The 19,752-nt window shown below is 42.9% G+C and overlaps 1 protein-coding gene and 1 non-coding gene across 2 annotated transcripts in view; one reads left to right on the top strand and one right to left on the bottom strand.

The window, feature by feature from the left end:
* NRG1 (neuregulin 1) overlaps window positions 1-19,752 on the bottom strand; it is a 1,100,563-nt gene that overhangs the window by 1,062,998 nt on the left and 17,813 nt on the right. The gene's annotated exons all lie outside the window — the stretch shown is intronic.
* Window positions 7,922-7,993, top strand: TRNAC-ACA (transfer RNA cysteine (anticodon ACA)). The gene has a single exon. It is a non-coding gene; the product is annotated as a tRNA-Cys (tRNA).

The raw sequence follows: 19,752 nt of genomic DNA, 5'->3' as shown, positions 1-19,752 counted from the left end.
CCCATTTTTCTCCCCCCAAGCCTACCTCCTTTGAGAAAATGCATAGGTTATTTGACTGAAAACAAATTCTTACAGATTACAAGCATTAAGTCATTGTTCTAAAACACATCTCCAGTGCTACAAGTCACATTTTTGTATTAATCCAGCCTCAATTCTCTTGTGCATAGGTCCTAAATCATAAGCTAGCAGCTCTTATATAGAACCTTGGAAACCTAAATGCTTAAACCAGTCCAGAGTGTTACCTGACAGAAATCTTTTGTCCATAACCTTTATCACACTCACAGCTTCAATGAAACTATCTACATTCCATCTTTGTTGAACGATTTTGTCACTTTTTTAAATGGGATAAATAATGCAAGCCAATATCAGAACACTCTAGATCTTGGAATATTGATCTAGTGGTTCATCTACTACTAGGCTGGTGTCTGATGCTTTCTCATAGTAGAAATATAAGGAGAAAATCTGCCAACAGCAATGATCTATGGGGCTTGCTGAGGTAGAATACATTCTCAGTACAACCCTACCCAATTTTGGTGAGTGATGCCATGCTGAAATTTAACAGGTAGGGAAAAAAAAAAAAAAAAACACCTCGATAGGAGACATTTCCCAAACTGACAACTGCAAAGAATTTAGGACAAGCAAATCCAAATAGATGGGAAATGTAATTACAGGAAGACCTCTTCTAATAGTGACATTCAATGCATCCTTGCATGTAACATTTTGACAGTCAATCTTTTTTCCTCTCTCTCATTTCTATACTGCTATCCTTTTTTATTTCTGATAGATTGTGAGAGATCTAACATATGTCTTGAGAACAACTCTATTTTCTGCTATTGAGAACTGTTCCTCCCATCAGGAAAGCGTAGTCTGGTATATATCTCTTTGCTAGTGACACTGGTTTTATCCTCTGGTAAAATAAATGGTAGGCTGGTAAACTCCTCCATCTCATGAAATTCTTACTTGTCTTCCACAGCAAAGTCAGCAGCTTCTTGTTTCTTTGCTCCTCTCATGATGCCATCACTGTATTTTAAGACTTTTTCACACAACATCTAAGTTATGAAAGTCATTCATTTAAAGTCTACGAGCTAGAACAAAAGCAAGTCAAGTGTTTGTTTCTGCTCTGTCTTCAGTGGGAAAAAAGACTTAATCTTATTAAGCAAATTAATAGTGAAACTAAGAATGCAACCCAAAATATGTACACACACATCCTTTAGAAACTAATCTAATGAATCACTGCTAAAAGAATGGTGCTTATAATGATTCTCCTCTCTCTTGTAAGACTGCCAAGTATGTAAAAGTCAAACTTCCATACCTGATTTTTTAGACAACAGAAGGTAAGAAGAAACAGGTACTTCCAAAACAAACAAAATGGAAAAGTCTTTGATTGCCTATTTTTCCCTGGTAACCCATCCTCTCTTCTCACCGCAGCCAAGATTCGTGAGGTTCCACAGTACTCTTTACCCCCAGAAAGTGACATAAAAAGTTCAAAGGAAAATATTGTAGTGGAAAATACCCTTCAAAACTCAAGTTAGTATAAAAGAAAGGTAAGACCCTGGTGCCCATGTTTTTTGTGGCACAGTCTTCACTGACCTCTCCCATGCCACACCCAGGACCGCCTCCTATCAGGACCAGAGAGATTCTAACTCAACACCAAGTAACAAGGACTTCCCTGGTGGTGAAAACTGCCTCCCAATGCACAGGATGCAGGTTCGGTCCCTGGTCAGGGAGATAAGAATCCCACATGCCTCTCGGCCAACAAGCCAAAACATAAAACAGAAGCAATTTTGTAATGAATTCAATAAGGAGTTTCAAAAATATTTTTTAATTAAAAAAAAAAAAACCACCACGTAATAAAAAGTAACTTGGGTTAAGCCTGGTAACCATTGAAATCACACTTGGGGAGCTCTTGATCCGCCCATGTCTGCCAAAACGGTACATTTTCTACCACATGGATAAATAGAACAAGAGTTCTAAGCTTGTTCAAGAGATACTTTCTGCCAATAATCACAGTTCCTGTCAGTCATCTTTTGATATCTTCCTGATTCCAGACACACATATATTGTAATGGAATGAAATACCTATTTTAAAAATGAGATAATAACAATGCAAGATTCACTAATGATTTTTGATTAAAGGGATGAAGTCTGGTCAGGAGAGGGGAAAAAGAATTAAAAGACCTGCAGTATAGGAGCTCTGGAAGACTGACCATGGGTTTGATGGAATCAGCCAGTGAGCAAACACAATGACTTGGAAAGGAATCTAAACAGCGGGATGTTGACTTCAGAGAGTAAGGAAGAACTCCAGGCTGGATGGATTGGTTTCGGTAAATTTTGGGTCCTAAAAATAACACACACACACACAAAAATTGACAATGACCTGTAGAGCTCTAATGGAAAATGCTAAAGGCTGACAGAGAGAGTGGTAGGAAAAAATAAATAAAAATGAACTAGATGCAGAGAAATGTCTTTGTCCTGAATTTCTCTCATAGGTCTGTAACTACCTGATACCTAAAGTTCTCCTTTCTGTAATGCACGTGTTATGCCAAGACGCCTCATTCTTGTAGTAGCTTTGTTCTACACAGTACAGCCCAATTGTTGTATAAGCTGATGACATCATTCATTCATTCTCAATTACTAACTCCTACTGCATGTCACGCATTCCATCAGGGACTGTGTGTATAAAACTGTATGAAACATATACTTTTCCCAGTAGCTCAGTGTCCATACCTGCTGTGGAGTGAAGCAGTGAAACAAAAAATAACAGCTTTAGGGATGCATGCCAGAGAGCCAGGCCTCCACATCTACCCACGTCTTTCTCCAGCACTTCGTCCCACATATCCAGGCTACGATTTCCTAATCATCTATTTCGGGTTGAGGACACAGTACTTTCTGATCCAACTGAATAACACTATCAATTGAAATTAGAGTCCTGCTCCTAAAAAATACTCTTGGTCCACTGTCCATTTGGACACAAGAAGAAACACCTGAGACAAACGCCTGAGACAAAGAAACACCTCTCTCCCTGACTATGTATCCTGGAAAAATGTCTGGGGATCGAGTAAGGAAGGCCAATGAACTTTAGTGATTTCTGACTAGGGCATTCCTCCCCCAAAAGCCACATCAATTAACCCACTTCATTTCAGCCACTGAGTCGACATAAAATTGAAATAACTTACAGTTACTGCCAATTTGGGATCTATCGAAACCAATGATCCAAGAATAAGAGGTTCCACAACCCATTATCCAATTCCACTCCATTCCTTTTAATTTGGTAAAGTAGAAAATCTGGTAGCTTTGTAATGTTCTCATGACTTGCTTATAGAAAAACGTCACAATCTACCCATCAATTATCTAAGCCTCAGCTCCATATTATGACCTTGAAATGTGATCATTCTTTCAATGGAAAAATCAGAATTAATTCGATGTGCATTGATTTTTAACCTCCTCCTTTTTCTTTCCTTTCCAACAATATCTTTATTGCTGAGGCAAAAATCCCAGAAATAGACACAGGATCCAGACTCTCTCACAGTCTGTCTCTGGTAAGGAAATAGCTATAAGCTATAAATAAGAGCAGTGATTGCCAATCTTCTGAAATGTGCAGTATCTTATCGCCACTTAATTTTAGGTTACACTCTGGTTCTGCTTTTCCACTTTGCCATTAAAGTGACTGAGACCTTAGTGCTGGGCAAAAAGCACTGTTCTCATGGTTCTGATGGAGCCCAGGGTCCCCTAAGCGAGTAGAGAACATCATGGACGCCTACCCCTTCCCTGGACCTCTCCAGCCTCACCTCTCACCTCTTATCCATTTACACTCTGCTCTCCAAACAGACCAAATCACGATGCAGTTCTTCTCTTGGCTCTGTGCCTTGTACATTTACAAACGCTGGACTCCTACTGACTTGGCATCATCATAGCAATTATCTCACCCAAGTGCAATGTGCCATCTTCCTGTCCATCTCCCCTAATTAGACTGTAACTACCAAGGCTACTGGTCTATAGGGCTTGGCATCTACTAGCTCTGTACTTTGTTAAAATACTGAATTGATGAGTGAGCCCTCCTAAGCGTGGGTCAGAAGTTCCACCACGGAGCACCTTATTGGCTTCCAAATAAGACAGAGCTCCTCAAATGTAGGGGTAGGGTCTTTTCTCACATCATAATGCCTACTTTTGTTCCCAGGACACTGTTGAATAAATATTTGTTAGATAGGTGGGTAGCCACTAGCTGTCGTGGATGGAGGGATGGATGGATGGATGGGTAGATGGATGGGGGCGGAGAGAGAGTGAGTTTGTCTTTGAGGGAGATGAGAATAACAGTCAGCACTTGTCAATGAATATTCAAGTTGATGGTAAACAGGATGAACGTCTTTTAGAGTCCTCAGAACAAGTTGACTCTGGAGTCAGTCTGATCTTTCCAGTTAGACTCTCTCAGGTTCAGTTTTCTCATCTGCCAAATAGGGCTAATGATCTCAAACCTGATAGGGTTGTTGCGAGGATTAAACGAGTTTTAGAGAAGTGCCTGACACATCCTAAGTGCTAAAATACTGTAAACCAGAAAAACACGTGTGACTGCCACTTACATTTTCAAATCTGAAACGTCCTCCTAGTCCTGCCAGAAATGCTACTTGGGATAATTTTCTCTCAAAAGCCTGTTAGAAGGAAGACACCATTCTGAATGAATCACTGAGGCATGGAATGCAGTTCCACCTAGTCACCTCGGTATTTAACCAGTTATTTTCCCAGGAAAAGACACCAAGGTAAAAGTCATAAAAACCGGCTTACAGAATGAATCTTCTAGCAGTCCCCAACCCAAGCTCACATTGTTGGTAATTTGCCCAAAAGCCAAAGAAACTGAACATGAAGGAAACACTTTAGTGGGTGTTCTGCCAGAGAAGGAAATTACTGGTCTTTTTTTCTTTTTCTTTCTTCTGAATAAAAAATTAGCATTTCAAGGGTTATCATACTAAAAGGACCACACCAACTGTATTTTTTCCCCAGCCAACTGGTTTTTTTTGTTTGTTTGTTTTTAAGATAAGTTCTAATCTACAATAATTACACCATCTCCCCACTTTTGTCTAACCCAAGCCAAGGCAGGACTGCTGAGGCCCTTGAGCAGTAAGTCATCAGACACTTCCCCGAAAATGCAAATGAGGGAAGGATTTTTTATTTTTTAATGTAAAGTTCATAGCCTGAAGAAAGGCAGTGCCTCTCTCGTGCACCCATTTCCTTCTCTCAATCCCATCCCACTCACAACCCAAAGGCTTTTAACATTTTCTTTAAAGCAGCCCAGGAATCTGCCCAACGACGTGTTACTACTGGGGCCCAATTTGTCCTGAAGTTTGCAATTAATGCAGTAATTAAAACCCTTCTGAAGGGCTCTTGGTTCAGTCAATGGTATTTTATTTTCCAGAAACGGAGGCTCTCTTTCTATAAAAGCACAACAGGAGGCACATTTAAAAACTATATTTCAATTGCAAACAACATGGCAGCATTTCCAAATGGCAAAAAGACAATAAGAAAATTATCGGGGGGCTGGGGAGGGGGGTGTCCCTGAGGTGGTGCTAAAGGTGGAACTGAAATTCTTTTCAGCAGCATCCATGCACCACTGCTGCTCCTGCAGCAAAGAAAACTCATTCGAAAATGGAGCAAATTAGCAGAATTAAACAGATGGGCGCCCTGGGTCATTATCACACCACTTCATTAATGCATCCAGGATGAAGGCAATGTAACACAACAAAACCACAAGAATTAAGTTTACAAAAGAAAGCAAGCCTGTGCTTTTCTATATTGACTGAGAACTTAAGATTTAATAAAGACTGACCACATTAATGGTCGATTTTCAAACTCAAGTCAAGACTCAAGAGTAATCAAGTTTAGAATTCAACCAGTCAAATGAAACTTTTGGTCATATCTACAAGGAGTGTCCGGGTAGCTCAAATGGTAAAGAATCTGCCTGCAATGTGGGAGACCTGGGTTCGATCCCTGGGTCAGGGAGATTCCCTGGAGGAGGGCATGGCAACCCACTCCAGTATTCTTGCCTGGAAAATCCCCACGGACAGAGGAGCCTAACAGACTTGGGCTCCTCCCAAGGGCCCAGATACTTTACTCTTTGGTGTCCCAAAGAGTAGGACAGAACTGTACGACTAACACTTTTCATGTCTACAAAGTCATTCCTTGCTTAGCTCTTCTCTCTGAAGCTGTCTGACACACAGCCACCTCTCCCCACCACCCCCTGCCTGGAGTTCCTTCAATGGCCCCTTCTTTGTTAAGACACTTCAACCAGTCCTCCGCCGAACTTTCCAAATTCACCACCTTTATTTTCCCCCTAGATGACTCACCCTCAACAAAACGATCTGGTTTCCATCCTAGGTGCAAAGTGTTGGCCTTCCTGCTCCAGACCAGGCGTCTGTGCAGAATGGCCTAAAGGCAAGCTGGTGTTAGAAAGGACCTGGCTCTGACTTTGACTATATTCATGACTGAGAAAATTTGGGTCATGAATTTATACTTCGAGTCTGTGTTTCCTTATTATAAAATGGGGGCGGTACACCTCTCTTCTAGAACTGTTATAAGGGTCCGGACCACTAGAGATATCCAACCATTCACATCCGTGGCTTCCTCCGTGTTACTGACAAAGATTCTTCACTTGATCAAACTTTTGTCAAGTTCCTGAATCTTCTCCCAGGTTCAGCTGTGCAGTTCTTTGTAAAACCTCACTTTAGCATGAACCCTTCTAAGTCAGGTTAACCAGAACCACCCTCTCCAATATCTGATAGGTTCCCTATCCTCCACTCCACCCCCCAGGTGATGTCTAATAACCCTGGCCTGTCTTCAGCAAGAATCCTTTGGGTCAGGTTACCCAGAATCCCTACTACCCCGTGATTCCTCTCCCCACCCCACTACTTCAGTTCCGTTCAGTTGGTCAGTCGTGTTTGACTCTTTGTGACCCCATGAATCACAGCACGCCCCCACTACTTATTTGGTCATAAATCTACACTCACCACTTACCCACACCGTACCTAGAACTGAGTCTAGTTCAATACTGAGGTTTTTCCCCCTACTCCAAGTGTCCTGATTAAAATCTGTTTTTATCACTTTAATTACTGTCCAACTCTGGTTTTTCTTTGACATGCTGCGTCATTTATGGTTCACCACCTAACTGCCCTCAACAAAGCTTCTTCTGACGCTTGCAGGTGAAAATGAGCTCCACCTCCTCTGAATACTTATACCATATACCCATGACTTGTTCATTTGACATTTTTGCCAAAAATAATCTTGTAGTATCGTTATCTCCCAAGGGCTCAGACACTTTACAATGAGACCATAAGCCCACTGGTCATTGACCACACTTTCTTCATCCACCGCAGCCCCAAGCAGAGTCTTGGACCTTAACTTATCATCTATTAAGTTGTGCCAGCTGATTTTGGTTTGTTCTTTTCCCTCACCTGAGGAAGTGAGCAATGGCCATTACTGAATTGGCAATTCAACCACCATCTCTCTCTCCACGTGACAGCATCCTTCTCTCAACAAGGCACAAAGAATCTACTAAAACACTTAATTTTTTCTCATAATATTAACTTCAGTTATAATATATACTAACTAAAAAATATATATACTAGTGTTTTAGGGGTTAAAGAGGAAAAGTTACAGAGGACTATTGCAGGGTGAAATCTTAATGAACTGATAGAACCAGCCCTCCCCCTGGCTCTGGTTAACTTTCCAGCCAATTTCTTAACGAGCTTTCATTTTCAACTACACCTTCTCTCTGACTCATTTTCCACCCTTCCTCACTCTTTTCAGATATACCCACTGCTTCCCCACACAGAGTTAATTCTTTCACCACCCATTTAGCTCATCTCTTTTTCAAAGAAACCCAACACATCTTGGACTGGAAAAGTATCCTGAGTTAATTGATTGCTTCTTCCACTTCCCTGGTGGCTCAGACGGTAAAGCATCTGCTTACAATGCAGGAGACCCAGGTTCGATCCCTGGGTCGGGAAGATCCTCTGGAGAAGGGAATGGCAACCCCGTTCAGTTTTCTTGTCTGGAAAATCCCATGGACAGAGGAGCGTGGTGGGCTACAGTCCATGGGGTTGCAAAGAGTCGGACATGACTAAGTGACTTCACTTTCACTTTTCTCCTTGTGGGGAATTCTCAGGAGTGGGAAGCCTGGCCTGCAGGGGAATTGCTGGTGTCTCTCTCTGCTGGAGAAGGAAGGGGGCTCTGAGGAAAGAGGATGGTCAGGGACAAGTCAGGTCAAAAATGACAAATGTCGGGACTTCCCTGGTGATGCAGTGGCAGTCCTGATGTGAAGAACCGACTCACTGGTAAAGATCCTGATGCTGGGAAAGATTTAGGGCAGGAAGAGAAAGGGGCAAAGAGGATGGCATCATCGACTCAATGGACATGAGTTTGAGCAAGCTCCAGGAGATAGTAAAGGACAGGCATGCCTGGCGTGCTTCAGTCTGTGGGGTCACAAAGAGTTGGACATGACTTGGGGACTGAAAAACCACCACCAGTGGTTAAGACTTCACTTCTAATGGAGTGGGTGTGGGTTCAATCTCTGATAGGGCAGCTAAGATCCCACATGCAAAACAAAAAGCAGAAGCAATACTGTAACAAATTCAGTAAAGGCTTTGAAAGTGGTCCACATCAAAAAAAAACTTAAAAAAAAAAACAAAACAAGAATGACTTTTGTCTATCACCTTGCAAAAGACTATAGCATTTCTCCCTGCCTCTCCTTTCTCTGAGCCCATCAACCAGAGAATCTTGATAATTCTTTTTACAGGGAAAGGTCACATTCTCCTAATCAGAGTTTGAGTTGTGAATGAAATAGGACTGAATACATCTACCTGTTCTCTTTGCTTTCTGGTTTCTTCCACATCATCTCAACCTGCAGCTCCCTCCTCTGATTTTCATCTCCAAAAATAGCAAAGGGGAAGAATGAGAGGAGAAAGCCACCCACCAGGGGAAGCAGAGCTGTGCTTTGGAGAGTCCCTCATCTACTCAAAGTGCAATGCAAACTACAAACCTGCCCAATAATTGCACACAGGTCTGCCCTCTGCCTCATGAAAGTCCTGCTCCTAAGGACACGAGATGCTACATAAAAGTCTTTCACATTTGAGGGGAAAAAGTGCAATAAGACATGCTTTAAAATACTCTATTAGGTGCTGCTGGAGACCCACAAATGTATAACCTTCAATCCGCTCACCCACAGCCTAATCAGGCAAACAAGCACACAGCCATCACCACTCACTGCTAAGTGCAGAATGGGTACCGAACACACAGAAAAAGAAAGACTACTGGACCGTCCCAGTGACTTGAAGTGGGAGGACAGCATCGGTTCTGGGTCCTGCCCCTCACCCCCATCCCTCTCTGGGGTTCCCAGCTGAAGGAAATAATCATTGGCATCATTTTTATAAATAGGTGGGGAAGTTTTCAAGTGTTTTGACTACTTCCAAATCCAGAACTCTTTGGCAGACAGTGCCTGGGTACGAAGTTTAACTACAGTGGTTCATTGAGGTTTCCCAGAGTCTCCAGTCCAACCTATCCCGGGTCTGTGGGGCGGACCCACAGCGCTCCAGGAAGCCAGCCTCTCTGAGCATTGACGCAGACCCCTGAGCACGCGCCCGGGGGTCCCATCCACGCTGTGAGCAGGAAAGGCCAGCGGGCCTGCCCCGCAGAGTCCTCCAGCCGTCCCTGGGAACACAAGCCCTTCCACATTTGGCCACAGATAGGGAAAGGAGACCCCAAATGACACATGGCCCCGTGAATCACAGGGCCAAATCCTCCTAACATGGGAGGGGCTCATGAGGATAATGCTGGGGAGAGGAGCCCAAAGGACTCCCTTCGTTTCTCTTCCCCCATCAGCAACGAATCCTACATATGTTTTATTCCTCTGACCTACAAGTGTTTCTAACATTCTTCAATCCATTCCATCTCAGTTCAGTTGCTCAGACACGTCCGACTCTTTGCAACCCCATGGACTGCAGCACACCAGACCTCCCTGTCCATCACCAACTCCCAGAGCTTAGTCAAACTTACATTCATTGAGTGGGTGATGCCATCCAACTGAGAGAGTCAATTCCTAGGCAGGTTGATAAGAAGTCTAGGGGTCCCCATGGAGAGAGGGGTCTGGAATTCTCAAGGAGGAAGAAAGGACAAACTTTTTTCCCCCTCTACGTTCCTTAGGATTATATACCAATAATGTATCCTGCTTGAACACAGTCTCTGGAAAAAACCCTCTGGCTAATTCTGTTATCTCAAAATGTAAATCATGGGAGTGGGTCTGGTGAGGTCTTTACAACCTCTAGACATTCTTTTGATTCACTGTAATAACTAATTTGAGAGTATATAATTCCAGTGCTAAGGCTAGCAAGGGGGTACTCTTTCTACCCCCTTCTGATGTCTACGTCAGAAGCTTTCTCTATCTCCTTTATACGTTAATAAAACTTCATTGCACAAAAGCTCTGAGTGATCCAGCCTCGTCTCTGGCCCGGGATTGAATTCTTCTCCTCTGGAGGCCAAGAATCCTAGCGTCTTTACGTGATTCAGCAACAACCTTTCACAACCATCTCATCCTCTGTCATCCCCTTCCATCTCAGTAGTGATAATAACATCTCAGGAAACTTTCCCTCAAAGTTCTCTTATGCTGTTAGACATGGAGGAATTAAGATACAGAGAGGCGCTCTACCAACACCTACTACAAAGTTAGCTGGACAAGGCCCTGAAGGATGAAGCACGTGACTTTTTTTCATTTACTTACTTTTTATTTATTCATTCAGTCAGTCAGTCATCATTCCATCTCTCACATCACCCAGGCCCAGCACATTAAATCAAATAGGCATTTACAGAGCAAACAAAACCCAGAAATGGAGAAACAGGAACCCAGGAATGTCAGGTGGCCGGGGGAACTGGTGGGCATTCAAAATGCAAAGACTGCGACATTTGTTTTATCTTTTTGAAATGAGGCTGGAAACCACAAGGGCTAACTAAGCCTGTGATAGCCTTCTCACAAATTTTCAGGAGCCCGTCATTAAACAAACGCATTTTTTGAAGGATAGCTCATTTTCAGTCACTCAGTCGTGTCGGACTCTCTGCGACCCCATGGACCGCAGCATGCCAGGCTTCCCTGTCCATCACCACTCCCAGAGCTTACTCAAACTCATGTCCATCGAGTCAGTGATGCCATCCAACCATCTCATCCTCTGTCATCCCCTTCTCCTCCTGCCTTCAATCCTTCCCAGCATCAGGGTCTTTTCCAAGGAGTCAGTTCTTCCCATCAGGTGGCCAAAATACTGGAGTTTCAGCCTCAGCATCAGTCCTTCCAATGAACATTCAGGACTGATTTCCTTTAGGATGGACTGTTTCAACCTCCTTGTAGTCCAAGGGACTCTCAAGAATCTTCTCCAACACCACAGTTCAAAAGTATCAATTCTTCAGTGCTCAGCTTTCTTTATGGTCCAACTCTCATATCCATACATGACCACTGGGAAAACCATAGTTTTGACTAGATGAAACTTTGTCAGCAAGGTAATGTCTCTGCTTTTTAATATGCTGTCTAGGTTGGTCATAGCTTTTCTTCCAAGGAGCAAGCGTCTTTTAATTTCACGGCTGCAGTCACCATCTGCAGTGATTTTGGAGCCCCAAAAAATAAAGTCTGTCACTGTTTCCATTGTTTCCATCTCTCACATTTTCAGTTAGAAGCACAGTATCAACTTATATGGGTTCTTTCTTTTTTTTTTTTTTTACTTATTATTTTATTCTTTTTTTTTTTTTTTTTTTAATTTTTTTATTTTTCAGTGGGTTTTGTCATACATTGATGTGAATCAGCCATAGAGTTACACGAATTCCCCATCCCGGTCTCCCATCCCACCTCCCTCTCCACCCAATTCCTCTGGATCTTCCCAGCCCAACAGGCCCGAGCACTTGACTCATGCCTCCCACCTGGGCTGGTGGTCTGTTTCACCACAGATAATATACATGCTGTTCTTTCGAAACATCCCACCCTCCCCTTCTCCCACAGAGTTCAAAAGTCTGTTCTGTACTTCTGTGTCTCTTTTTCTCTTTTGCATATAGGGTTATCGTTACCATCTTTCTAAATTCCGTATATATGTGTTAGTATGCTGTAATGTTCTTTATCTTTCTGGCTCACCTCACTCTGTATAATGGGCTCCAGTTTCATCCATCTCATTAGAACTGATTCAAATGAATTCTTTTTAACGGCTGAGTAATATTCCATGGTGTATATGTACCACAGCTTCCTTATCCATTCATCTGCTGATGGGCATCTAGGTTGTTTCCATGTCCTGGCTATTATAAACAGTGCTGCGATGTAAAATTAAGCAGCAAAGTGCTTAAATGCCACTTAGAGCTCTTGATCTTGTGAAAATCTGGAAGCCTCTCCCATGCCCACAAGTGATTTATTCTTGTCTACCAATTGCCTGGCTTGACTTTATGGTTTCATTTACCCTGAGAGTGCTGGCCCCTGTCCTGTGCTGGAAAGTCATTTGCTCTCAAAAGGTATTCTCTGGTCATCCCCTCTTCTCCTTAAAGCCCATCATGTGGTCAGGGGAAGACGAGAACACGGGTTAAATCACAAGATGACCTTTTCTCTTTTAACTTCAGAAACTACTTTGAGAAAAGATGGCCTTTCTGAGACCCCTGAGCCGACAGACTATAAAATACAAACCTACACCGTAAGGATAAAGACTTATTCAGCAATGTGTCTGAGTGTTTAGCACTTAAGGGCTCAAAGCACACTTACTGAAAAAAAAAAATGACTATGAATGTGAAGATCACAAGCAGTGGTCTGCTGAAGACTTTGTTGGCTTTAAACATTTTGTTGAGGATTTAAAACAGTGGACATCCTTAGGATACTGCTTAGTAAAGGTTAAAACATATTATTTAGTTAATAACTTTGTGTCAAGTCACGCACTATGAAACGATCCATAGAAATCAATGATATTGGGGTGAACATGCTGGTTGGTTGCTTGCTTGGTTGGAGAAGCATTTGTTTCACCCATGCATATCTACAAACTGTTACAAATGCATTTGAAACTAAGGGCATGGGACTTCCCTGGTGGTTCAGTGGGTAAGACTCAGCACTTTCAATGCAGGGGGCCTGGGTTTGATCCCCAGTCAGAGAACTAATAAGATTCTACATTGCACAAACAAATGGCCAAAAACAAAACAAACAAAAATCCTCCCTGAAAATGGCTATACTACCCAAAGCAATCTATAGATTCAATGCAATCCCTATCAAGCTACCAACGGTATTTTTCACAGAACTAGAACAAATAACTTCACAATTTGTATGGAAATACAAAAAAACCTTGAATAGCCAAAGCAATCTTGAAAAAGAAGAATGGAACTGGAGGAATCAACCTGCCTGACTTCAGACTCTACTACAAAGCCACAGTCATCAAGACAGTATGGTACTGGCACAAAGACAGAAATATAGATCAATGGAACAGAATAGAAAGCCCAGAGATAAATCCACGAACCTATGGACACCTTATCTTCGACAAAGGAGGCAAGGATATACAATGGAAAAAAGACAACCTCTTTAACAAGTGGTGCTGGGAAAACTGGTCAACCACTTGTAAAAGAATGAAACTAGAATACCTTCTAACACCATACACAAAAATAAACTCAAAATGGATTAAAGATCTAAATGTAAGACCAGAAACTATAAAACTCCTAGAGAGAACATAGGCAAAACACTCTCTGACATAAATCACAGCAGGATCCTCTATGACCCACCTCCCAGAATATTGGAAATAAAAGCAAAAATAAACAAATGGGACCTAATTAAACTTAAAAGCTTTTGCAAAACAAAGGAAACTATAAGCAAGGTGAAAAGACAGCCCTCAGAATGGGAGAAAATAATAGCAAACAAAGCAACAGACAAAGGATTAATTTCAAAAATATACAAGCAACTCCTGCAGTTCAATTCCAGAAAAATAAATGACCCAATCAAAAAATGGGCCAAAGAACTAAACAGACATTTCTCCAAAGAAGACATACAGATGGCTTAACAAACACATGAAAAGATGCTCAACATCACTCATTATCAGAGAAATGTAAATCAAAACCACAATGAGGTACCATTACACACCAGTCAGGATGGCTGCTATCCAAAAGTCTACAAGCAATAAATGCTGGAGAGGGTGTGGAGAAAAGGGAACCCTCTTACACTGTTGGTGGGAATGCAAACTAGTCCAGCCACTATGAAGAACAGTGTGGAGATTCCTTAAAAAACTGGAAATAGAACTGCCATATGACCCAGCAATCCCACTCCTGGGCATACACACCGAGGAAAGCAGATATGAAAGAGACACATGCACCCCAATGTTCATCGCAGCACTGTTTATAATAGCCAGGACATGGAAGCAGCCTAGATGCCCATCAGCAGATGAATGGATAAGAAAGCTGCGGTACATATGCACCATGGAATATTACTCAGCCATTAAAAAGAATTCATTTGAATCAGTTCTAATGAGATGGATGAAACTGGAGCCCATTGTACAGAGTGAAGTAAGCCAGAAAGATAAAGACCAATATAGTATACTAACGCATATATATGGAATTTAAAAAGATGGTAATGATAACCCTATATGCAAGACAGAAAAAGAGACACAGATGTATAGAACAGACTTTTGGACTCTGTGGGAGAAGGCAAGGGTGGGATGTTCTGAGAGAATAGCATTGAAACAAGTATACTATCAAGGGTGAAACAGACCACCAGCCCAGGTTGGATGCATGAGACAAGTGCTGAGGGCTGGTGCACTGGGAAGACCCAGAGGGATCAGATGGGGAGGGAGGTGTGAGGGGGGTTCAGGATGGGGAACACATGTAAATCCATGGCTGATTCATGTCAATGTATGGCAAAAACCACTGCAATATTGTAAAGTAATTAGCCTCCAACTAATAAAAATAAATGAAAAAAAAAAATCCTCTCTGAAATGAATGGCATGAAAGACCCATATATTTCCCTTAAATATTGCCAACTATAGGCTTTTCACTTTCACTCATTGGAGAAGGAAATGGCAACCCACTCCCGTGTTCTTGCCTGGAGAATCCCAGAGATGAGGGAGCCTGGTGGGCTGATGTCTATGGCGTCGCACAGAGTCGGACACAACTGAAGCGACTTAGCAGCAGCATAGGCTCTGCAGACTTAAGTTTGCTCTCACATCATAGCAACAACCTTAGGCAGTACCTGCTGAATTGTAAGGTTCAGCTCAGTTCAGTCCCTCAATCGTGTCTGACTCTTTGCGACCCCATGAATCGCAGCACGCCAGGCCTCCCTGTCCATCACCAACTCCCAGAGTTTACTCAAACTCATGTCCATCGAGTCGGTGATGCCATCCAGCCATCTCATGCTCTGTCGTCCCCTTCTCCTCCTGCCCCCAATCCCTCCCAGCATCAGGGTCTTTTCCAATGAGTCAACTGTTCGCATCAGGTGGCCAAAGTATTAGAGCTTCAGCTTCAGCATCAGTCCTTCCAATGAACACCCAGGACTGATCTCCTTGAGAAATGAATGCAGTGTTGTTTGTTTTCCTTTACTGAAATTCTGGTTCACTAATTCACTTAGGGCCAAGAACAGACCCAAGTAAGCTGAGGAACCTTCATCAGGATAGATAAAAGTCAGTCAGACCTCTGGGAGTGGCCAGGAAATTCCTTTGATCTGCTAAGAAATGTCTGGGAACTAAATAGATTACAATGGCATTGTAAAAGGGTTCTCAAATCAACAGCTCTGAGAGTTTATTTCTCTTCAATATAAGTAGGCGAATATCCTGTGCAGCAAATAAAGAAACGAATGAAGAAAAGAACCAAATTACATAAACTGGGGAAATACTAAATCATCATCATAATAGCATTACAACAAGAACTGTAATTATTTTCCATCTTCTAATCCAGAAGCAATAATACATCAGATAAATTTATAATACACTTAGGTCCTGCAATAGTTTTAATGGGTGGTCACTATTAAACGTTAGTCATAAAAAATGTAAAAACAATTAAGAATAAGACCAGAGACATGAACTTCAAAGAATGATGGCCAAATAATATCATAGAAAATAATTGTTACTACAGACTCCCAACAGGATATGAAAAAACCTTACCTCAAGATAAACACAGAAGCATGTTTTCTGATAATAGCAAAGAAGCCAGGGTATTATTCTCTTTTCTGCTACTAAAACCAAAATTACACTGCTTCCAAGTAAGAGTGTTGATATATATTTTTCCATGCTTCTCCCCGCCCCCCAAAAAAAACCACAGTAGTAACTTCTTCCCCATTGGGTGAGATTCTTTGGTGAGAGTTCTATTATCTCTAGTGGCAGGTGGGCCTTATACAGAAGTTATTCAAGACGAAGAGTGCGTACGTGCTAAGGCCCTTCGTTTGTATCTGACTCTTCAACCCCATGGACTGTAGCCCACCAGGCTCCTCTGTTCATGGAATTTCCCAAGCCAAGAATACTGGAGCGGGTCATCATTTCCTTTTCCAGGGAATCTTCCTGACCCAGGGATCAAACCCACATCCCTTACGTCTCCTGCATTGGCAGGCAGGGTCTTTACCACTAGTGCTACCTGGAAAGCCCCCAAGAAGGGGCAAATGTCTAGTATTTTTTGATACACTCCCTGTTCTAATTGTTTTTCCAACTCAGGACACACATATGCAACATACTCCTGCAAACAATTTTTAACACATTCTGAAAATGTAAAATGAAACAATGCCATTTACCACAAAAGTGTTATCTTAATATGCTTCCTAAAGATTTGGGGTTTTTTGTTTTTTATTTATTTACTTATTTTTTGGTTTGTCACAAGAAAGGTGCTTTCTCCTGCCTAAGAGAAAATTCTTAGATCTAAACTCTTGTGACACGTAACAGCTGCTTTCTGATCAAAAGCATACACCTATCTTTTCTCCTCTGCTGGATCATAAATTTCTCAAACTTCTCCATATCCTGCCTAACAACAATTATACCATGCAAGGAGCAGTCTGTGATCAATCAATAAATAAGTACCCATGGAATTAGGGAGGGTAGGGGATACATGCTATGACTTTCAGTATATACATTATAAAGGTCATCACATATGCCACCTTTGTTTTTTTCTAACAGCCAAGTAGAGAAAGCCCCCTGCAGAAGGAAATGGCAACCCACTCCAGTATTCCTGCCTGGAGAATCCCATGGGCAGAGGAGCCTGGCGGGCTACAGTCCAAGGGGTCACAGGAGTCAGACACAAGATAACAACTAAACCACCAATGGAGAAAGCCTGCACTTAGTATAGAAGGAAGTTTTCTAACAGGCCTGATTTGGTTCTGAATCCCAGCTTCATCACTCACTCAGCTGTGTGTCTTGGAAAAATGCCATAACTGCTCTGAGACAGTTTCCTCTGTAAAATGGGTATAAGGATGGTAACCTCTGAGTTATAGCTGGGATGCAGTGAGGTAACAAACAGGAAGGACCCTGCATAGGATAAGCACGCCAAATAAGCTCATTCATAGGAAGAAGACAGAAAGCAGCATCGTGCCCAATTTAGCGGTTATCAAGGTGGATTTTCATCTTGCTCAATTTCTTAAGATATTTTAAAGGCAAAATATCCACTCAGTCCGATTCCATGGAGACCACAGCAAGATGGGAAATCTTCCCAAAGCCCATGGTGGCGATTGAGCCGCCACCATGAACTCCGGTTAAGCAAGCAGAGTCTGGCAGGTGGATCTTTTTCTGTGTTGGAAACTTCCCTCAAAGTCATTCTTGGATCAGGGCCCACTGCAATTCCCCTCCCTAAGAGCAACTGCCCTGATCAGCATGCTCAGTGGGGGGTGGAGGGGTCTCCACTTCCCTCCCAGGGGGGCCTCAGACACATCCTCTCAACCCCCATCCCATCATCCTGTCTGCCCTCGTGGTACCCACTGTCCTTTCATGAGCATCCCTGCTCGGCATCCATTATTACGCATTCTCCACGCCACGTCCCAGAGCTCCTGTGGATAGGGAGGGCATGTTATCACTTAATGTTTCTAGGAAAGATTTTCTTTTTTCCTTCATTCTCCGCGTCTTTCACCTGCCACCATCTACAGCATCCTGCAGGAAGAACCTACACTCCAAAGCCAGCATGGCTGAGCCTGGACACACACTCTTCAGTGACCAAGCAACTTCCCAGACGCGACTCACACAGAGGGAGACTGCCTCGGGAAGCAGAGCTGCCCAGCCTTTCGAGAGCATCTGAGACACCAGGAGGTTGGAATTAACTTGCACACACCACTATGTTTAAAATGGCTAACCAGCAAAGACCCTCTGTATAGCAGAGGGAATTCTGCTCAATGTTGTGCAACAACCTCAATGGGAAAAGGATTTGAAAAAAAGGGAAAAAAATCACTTCTACAATTATTTTAACTTAAAAAAGTTAAGAAACACCTGGAGAGTAGTATAGGTCTAGGGTGGACTCGGAAATCTGCAGTTCTAACGAGCACCAGGCTGGTCTGGGCTGCTGGCCCACACACCACCCTGGAAGCAGCACTCTTGTTAAAGAACCTTTCGTGCCATGGACTGAGAAAACATGAATTCGTTAAGGGAGTGGAGGGCACAGCACTCAAGCAAGTGATGTTTCTGCCTCTTTGCTACCTCCTGCCTTGACGCAGCTACAGGCATCCCCCTGCCTCCCACCAGGCTCCATGGTGGAGCCTCTTGCTCTTCCACTTGTGTGACGAGGGCATTTACCATGACCGAGGTGCTAGAACTACACTGTCGCAGCTCACACACACTCATCTCTAAGAGAGATGCATTATTCGCATTGTATATCAAGTTTAGAGCCATCAAGGAATGTCTCCAAGATTCCAAGCAGCAGATATAGGTCCAGAAGGCAAGGCCTGACCCTGAAGCAGGGTACTAAGTCCAGGCCAGCCTCCAGATCTTCCCTTCCAGACCCCATCATGTCTCACTTGCTTCCTGGAGAAACATTCGAGACCATGTGTGGAGTTCCCTCATTCAGACTCGAACGTGTTACAACAAACCTTTCAGAGACATGGTATCAACTCCTAACAGGATGACCAGGCTTGTTCCTTGTGAACTATTGAAGACATGAAAGTGTTAGTCATTCAGCTGTGTCCGATTCTTTGTGACCCCATGGACTGTTGCCCACCAGGTTCCTCTGTCCATGGGATTCTCCAAGAAAGAATACTGGAGTGGGTTGCCATTCCCTCCTCCAGAGGATCTTCTCGACCTGGGAATCGAACCTAGGTCTCCTGTATTGCAGGCAGATTCTTTACCATCTGAACCACCATGGTTTTGTCCAAATGGATCTGACTTCAAAACTCTCAAAAAGTATCCAGTTCTTCCCCACTCAACTACCCATATGGACACTCCCTGAAGATAAACAGGAAAGGTTTCCATTTATCTGCATGGAAACAGGTGCTCCCCACGACAAAGAGGGCATGATGGCCTTGTTCAAAGGATGGTGGCCGCTAAATTCTCTCTGACTACACTGCTCCAAACCTCATCATGGTTCTAACAGAGGAAGTCAAATGACCTGAATGCAAATAGATGTTCTTCCTCCAGCAGCTGCCTGACCTTTAAGTTCTGCAAACCACTTGGAATCTTGGGTTAAAATTGGAAGAGAGTGATATATCTCGCAAGATGGTGTTCAGGAATAAAGGAGGGAAAACATGTAAAGCATATTTGGCACACACAAGAAACTCCGTCAATTCCCTTTTCTTACCCAGCTTCTGATTGTCCAGAAAATCCCCAGCATTGTG

This window comes from Muntiacus reevesi, chromosome 10 (genome assembly GCF_963930625.1).
Source record: "Muntiacus reevesi chromosome 10, mMunRee1.1, whole genome shotgun sequence".
In the NCBI taxonomy this organism is placed as follows: domain Eukaryota; kingdom Metazoa; phylum Chordata; class Mammalia; order Artiodactyla; family Cervidae; genus Muntiacus; species Muntiacus reevesi.
The sequence above is the reverse complement of the archived record's forward strand: the minus strand, read 5'-3'. Positions and strand labels throughout refer to the sequence as shown.